The sequence below is a fragment of the Desmodus rotundus genome, chromosome 7 (assembly GCF_022682495.2).
Source record: "Desmodus rotundus isolate HL8 chromosome 7, HLdesRot8A.1, whole genome shotgun sequence".
In the NCBI taxonomy this organism is placed as follows: Eukaryota; Metazoa; Chordata; class Mammalia; order Chiroptera; family Phyllostomidae; genus Desmodus; species Desmodus rotundus.
This window is the reverse complement of record NC_071393.1, coordinates 11,095,435-11,102,263: the sequence shown is the minus strand read 5'-3', so window position 1 is coordinate 11,102,263 and position 6,829 is coordinate 11,095,435. Positions and strand designations below refer to the sequence as shown.

The window sequence follows — 6,829 nt, the reverse complement described above, 5'->3', positions numbered from 1 at the left end:
TAACCTGGTTCTGATCAAGCCGAAATCCAGAGACACACTGATACAAGGGCACGGACCAAAGCGAGCAAACGGAGACATTAGCCGGGACTGCGCACTTCAGCCCAGGGCTAAATGGTGCACTCACCACCTGCACAAAGTGTGTCAGGCTCTGCCACGACCTCGTTGTGTGACTCTGAGCGAATCCCGTAGCCACGTGGAGTCTGTTTCCTCGCTGGAAAGCAGGGGCAATGTGGGCCAACCCGGGTGTTGTGAGAATTCAGCCAGTGAACTGCAGTTGTGTCTGCAGAGCAAGCAGACGATTGGTTCAATGTTAGTTCTCGTCCTATTAGAAGGAGCTGCTGTTTTCGAGCACCTAGTACATGCTAAGCCCTGCATTAAGTGTTTGTGTAAAGCTCTTTAACTCTCCATTAACTTGCTCTTCTGTTCCTTTAACTTTCTCAACAGCCCTATGAGGTAGGTTTATTATTCTCATTTCACAAATGAGGAAACTGAGGCACAGAGAGGTTAAGCGACTTGCCCAAGGTCTCCCACCTGGGGAAGTGGCAGAACTGGCATTTGACCCCCAAAGCCTGGCTCCAAGCCCCAGGATGAAATAGCCTCAGGGGAACAAAAGTACATCTTTCAGGAATCATGAAAGTTGCCCCTCGTTTGGGAGGGAAAGTAGACCACTCAGCTGACTGAGTCCACAAAGTAGCGGGGGGGGGGGGGGGGGGGCAGACGCAGATGCAGGCTGAGGTTCCTGACCTCACTGAGTTCTCCCAGACCGGCTTCCACACACCTGAATTCACGGGACCAGGAAGTGCTATGCCTGGGTCTTGCTAAAGCCAGTCACAGCTGGCAGACATCCCATTGATGGACAAATGTTAATTACTCATCACGGCCTCAACCTGGCACATCAGCAATTCCGGAAAACCACGGTCCTGGGCCCCACCCACTGGGAACAAAGCCTTTGTGAGGATACGAAGTGACAAGGGGGGGATTAGGCTGAACTGGTGTTCTCAGGACCCTGTGTTCCAGTCACAGCCATTTGCATGCCTGGCTGAGAGTCACTGGAAATCCAAAACAAACAAAACCCATGTGACCATGCTGCTACATGGGAGACACAGGGGAGGCTGGAACACTGGAGGGGACCCCAGAGACTGAGGACAGGGTGGGACGCAGGCTTCCCTTTGGCGCTACTTCAGCTTCACACCTGGAGCAAATCGGTCAGGGGCCCGGCAGGGCAGAGCAGGCATCTCACACAGATGATTCGGGAGGCTTTCCTAGAAGGGCTCTTTGCCAAAGAGGGAGCAGACACAGGGAGTCCCAAGGGTGGCACTGGGGCTGGGAAGAGTGGGGAGCTGTTGGCAGGCCTGGGCCTGGGTGTGTGAGGGGTGGGAATGGCCCCTGATGCCTTGGGAAGGGCTGTCCTGGGAGGACAGAGCCAAGTGACCCAAAGCCTTCCAGGGGAGGGGCAGTAACTTCCTCCACCTCCGCCTCCACCTGACAGGTCCTGCCCTCCAGTCTCCACTGGCCTCTCCCAACCTCGTTGCAGAGTGAGTGTGGAGAGAGCACCCTCCTCCGCAGACCAGGGCAGACGACCCCACCACAGACGTGATAACCAGGAGGTGGTGCCGTATAACAAGAAGTAGATATTTGGTCTGCATCCCTGGTTCCTGACTCAGAGCTCCTAAACCCTTGTAAAACCGAGTGATCAGAACATTTTTTTGTTACACAATGTGACCTGTCCAGACCTGGGGGGAGGGGAGTATAAGGGGACTAAATGGTCATGGAAAAATATACAATGAAGATTAAACAAATTTTTAAAATAGAAATGTCCAAACCTGTAGAGAATTTTTAAAAAGAATTTGACATTGGGACTTCCAGCCAAGATGGAGGCGTAGGTAGACACACTGCGCCTCCTCGCACAACAAAAAGGACAACAACAAATTTAAAAACAAAAAAACAACCAGAACTGCCAGAAAATTGAACTGTATGGAAGTCTGACAACCAAGGAGATTAAGAAGAAACACTCACCCAGACCAGTAGGAGGACAGAGACGGGCAGCCGGGTGGAGAGGACTCACGGCACAATGGCTGGAGGACCAGGTGGTCCTACATTCGCCAGTGGATAAACCAGGAGAAAAACTGGGGAATGAGACAGGCCAGGCAACCCAGGGCTCCAGCATGGGGAAATAAAGCCTCAAACCTCTGATTGAAAACACCTGTGGGGGTTGAGGCGGCAGGAGAAACTCCCAGCCTCACAGAACAGTTCGTTGGAGAGACCCACAGGGGCCTAAAACACACACACACACACACACACACACACACCCGGGAATCAGCACCAGAAGAGCCCAATTTGCTTGTGGGTAGGGGGGAAGTGACTGAAAGCCAGCAGGGAGCTGAGCAAGCATCACCATTCCCTCTCAGACCCCTCCCCCACATATAGCGACCATGGTTGCCACCTCCCAACCCCCACCCCAGAGAACACCTAAGGCTCTGCCCCTTACCACGTTACAGGTGCACCAAGACACACACAAAAAAAGGCCCAAATGAAAGAATAGATCAAAGCTCCAGAAAAAAATACAACTAAGTGACGAAGAGATAGCCAACCTATCAGATGCAGAGTTCGAAACACTGGTAATCAGGAAGCTCACAGAAATGGTTGAATATGGTCACAAATTAGAGGAAAAAATGAAGGCTATGAAAAGTGAAATAAAGGAAAATGTACAGGGAACCATGAGTGAAGGGAAGGAAACCGGGACTCAAATCAACAATGTGGAGAAGGAAGAAATCAACATTCAACCAGAACAGAATGAAGGAACAAGAATTCAGAAGTGAGGAGAGGCTTAGGAACCTTCGGGACTACTTCAAACATTCCAACATCCTAATCATAGGGGTGCCAGAAGGAGGAGAGGAAGAGCAGGAAATTGAAAACTTATTTGACAACATAATGAAGGAGAACTTCCCCAATCTGGCAAAGGAAATAGACTTTCAGGAAGTCCAGGAAATTCAGAGAGTCCCAAACAAGTTAGACCCAAGGAAGCACACACTAAGGCACATCATCATTAAGTTACCCAAGATTAAAGATAAGGAGAGAATCTTAAAAGCAGCAAGAGAAAAGGCGACAGTTACCTACGAAGGAGTTCCCATGAGGCTATCAGCTGATTTCTCAAAAGAAACCTTGCAGGCAAGAAGGGGCTGGAAAGAAGTATTCCAAGTCATGAAAGGCAAGGACCTACATCCAAGATTGCTCTATCCAGCAAAGCTATCATTTAGAATGGAAGGATAGATAAAATCCCAGATAAGGTCAAGTTAAAGAAAGGAGTTCATCATCACCCAGCCCTTATGATATGAAATGTTAAAGGGACTTACCTAAGAAAAAGAAGATCAAAAATATAAACAGTAAAATGACAACAAACTTACAGCTATTAACAACCAAACCTAAAAAACAAAAACAAAAACAAACAAAGCAAACAACCAGAACAGGAACAGAATCACAGAAATGGAGATCACATGGAGGGTTATCAGCGGGGGAGTGGGGCAGGGAGAGAGGGGGGAAAGGTAAGGAGAATAAGTAGCATAAATGGTAGGTAGAAAATAGGGGGAGGTTAAGAACACTACAGGAAATGTAGAAGCCAAAGAACTTATATATGTACAACCCATGGACTTGAACTAAAGGTGGGGAATGCGGGTGGGAGGGGTGTGCAGGGTGGAGGGGAATAAAAGGGGGATATGGGACAACTGTAATAGCATAATCAATAAACTATATTTTTTAAAAAAGAATTTATTTGAGCCAAACTGACAACATATGCCAGGGAGCAAGATCTCCAAGTAATAAGTTTTTGCAGTTTCTTTTATGCATCTGAAATTCAGGAGGACATAAGGAAGACCTGGAGAAAGCAAGGTGGAAATTGGATGACAGGGTCATTAACAAGATTATGTGTTCTCTTGAGGATTAATACCCCTTTCAAGGGTCACTCCTTCTGGTAGTTCAAAGGTACGTCAAACTTAGATACACAAGAACAAGGGGCAGGGCTGGTTTAAAACCTTTCACTGAAGCAGTAGTAGGCCTGGGAGGTGAGTACCCACCATGACCTGCCCAGTTAGGAATCTATGATCGGATCACCCAGTGAGGCTACTTTTCATAGAACGTTTTTTCGCCCACACCAGTGGGGTCCGCGCTAACCCTGGGTAGTTACTGTCAGAATTGAATTAAAGGCTGAGACCCCTGGACGTCTCATACAATCCTTCTACCTACAGTTTATGAAAACAAATACCGTATTTTTCAGACTATATGGCACACCGCACCATAAGACGCACCTAGGTTTCAGAGGAGGAAAATAGGAAAAAAAATTCGAAGCAAAAAATGTGGTCCTGCTCCTGCCTCCTGCGACCCTGCTCCACTGCCACCCCCCACCCCAGTGAGCCAGGTAAGCTACATTCGGACTATAAGACACACCCCATTTTCCTCCCAAATGTGGGGGGAAGTGCATCTTACAGTTTGAAAAATACAGTAATAAAAATACAAATGAAGCCCCTTTAAAGTGGAGGGAGAGCTGCCATCCAAGAGAAACTGCCTCGTATGTCTTATTCCTCAAATCTTTGCAATATTAAAACTGGGCAAAATAATCTTTGGGCTGAACCTAAAGCAGAGGTGTGACCCCACAGCTGTGTGTTAGGACTACAGACAATTAGAGACGGTCTTTGGAATTAGCAGCACTGTGTAGCCTGTCTGCCACCTATAGAAATTCCTTCCTTAGCGTATTAACACCCACAGAAATTGCTTCTTCTGTTCATGTTCCCTTTCCCTTTCTCATAAATGTCTTCACCTCCCAATCAGAACACTCTTTGGGTTTCTGCCCAGATCATCGCTTCCAGAATAGCTCTTCTTTTGGATCTCAAATAAATGCTTGTTGCTTCTCGCTTCGTCCCTTTATTTTAAGGTCACAAGCTCACGGAACAAAATGCAGTCACGTGGCCACACCTAGATGAGAGAGAGAGAGAGAGAGAGAGAGAGAGAGAGAGAGAGAGAGAGGCTGGGAAATGTCTCTATTCTGGGCAAAGAGGTGGGATTCTGTTACTGAGAAGAATGTGCGGCATATCAGGTATGTAAGTAGCTACAAACGATGACAATTGCATCGCCGTTTGCTGAGCACTTACTAAGCTCCAGACACAGGACTAAGCACTGAAGTGGGGCCTGGTCCAACAAGACGGCCCTCTGGCCCTTCTGTAGCCAGTCTCTCTCACACACACACACACACACACACACACACACACACACGCACGCAACAACAAAGCCATCTGGGCATGGCCTCCTCACTGTGAGCTGCTGATGTGAGAAGTCTTTGTAATATGACTCCAAGCAGGAAGGGGTAATGTTCCCATAACAGGGTCAGGGTGGCTGGTTCTCATGAAATTAAATTGAAGTGCTGGAACTAGGAGGAATATGAACACCCCATGCAGAAGATAGGTAGGGTTGGGGGTGTTTTCAGAAGGAAACTAACCTGTGTGATTTGAGATATGTTTGACTTTGAATCAACATTGAGAGAAAACCAGGCACTACCTGGCATGGAAACCCCATCCGATCCAACCAACCCCATCCTCCCCGCTACTGCGCCCTGGAGGGGTCAGCACCTGTGAGAGCAGTCCCTCTGGTCCCCTCTGGGAGTCAGCAGACACGCCGAGAAGACTTGACAACCAGCAGACTCCAGGAACTGTTCTTAGCAATTCACACTGAGGGGCTTCAACTGGAACTTCGACATTTTTATAGAGATGGGCGAAGGGTGGTGAGAATCGTGGGGAGGGGTGGTCAGAGTTGTGAAAAGGTAGGAGAGAGAAGTAGGCGGTGCAGAGCCAAAGGGAGCACAGCTCCGGGGTCATGCCCACCCACAGAGAAGAGGGACCAACTATTTGGAAAGGCCCGCTGAAAAGAGATTACACTGTCCCCTCCCTGGGCTTTGGTGGAAAAAGCTTGGAGGGGTGGAGGCTGAGCCAGGCTCCCTCCTCCAGGAAGTGGGAGACAAGAGTCTCAAGACTGGACACATGGTTTGGGGTTTCTAAGGATCAGTGATGGAGGCAAAACCTGGGGAGACTGGACCCTGGGCATGGAGTAGCCAGTCTGAACGATGACCCCTGCACCAAAGCTTGGCATGGAATCAGTGGTCTTAGCAGCCTTTGGGGGTTCCACAGGCTTGAATAGAGGACATATTGGGAGAACCAAAGGCCAGAAACCCCGCTCTGCCACTCGAGCATTTCCGCCTGGAGGAATCCCACAGCCTTTGTACAAGACTCGACGTAGGAAGCCCTGAGTTACAACTCGAGCGCAAATGCCAACCTACATGGAAGGGTTGAGTCAGGGACAATCTGATGTCAGAAACATTAAGTGACGTTCCTAGCACCTGAGGTAAAAATGTATGCCTGTCCCCAGTTGCACGCCAGCGGGGCTCTCACATTAGAGGCAGGTGAGCAGGCCCTCCTGCAACGAGTTTGCCCAACTCCAGGTGAGGGACACAGTCTTCCACAAGACTTCCCTCACTTCAGCCACAAGTTTGGGGGCCCCTAGGCCATCCTCGCTTTGGCCCTTTTCATAATATTGAACCACGTGGGAAGTAGAAAAACAAAAAGGCTAGGACAGTGATCGAAAGTGTAGCTCTTGAACCAAGTTAAAGTTTCAAAGAATGCAAGAGTTGCAGCCTTGATCAGAATTCTCCATCTTCTCCACCCATGGCCTCCCCTGGAGTAGCTGAGGACAGCTCCATCTGCCAAGCTGATTGGGCTAAACCCCTTGGCTTTATCCTTGACCCCTTGCTCTCTCTCCTATACCATAGCCAATTGCTCTGGAAATCACA

The 6,829-nt window shown here is 48.8% G+C and overlaps 1 long non-coding RNA gene across 5 annotated transcripts in view; it reads left to right on the top strand.

Annotated features, from left to right (window-relative positions):
• LOC123480396 (uncharacterized) overlaps positions 1-6,829 on the top strand; it is a 28,530-nt gene that overhangs the window by 7,467 nt on the left and 14,234 nt on the right. For all 5 annotated transcript variants that reach the window (XR_008427293.2, XR_008427292.2, XR_008427290.2 and 2 more), the window contains exon 2: positions 4,271-4,411. This is a non-coding gene — a long non-coding RNA (uncharacterized lncRNA). The remainder of the gene's footprint in view (positions 1-4,270; positions 4,412-6,829) is intronic.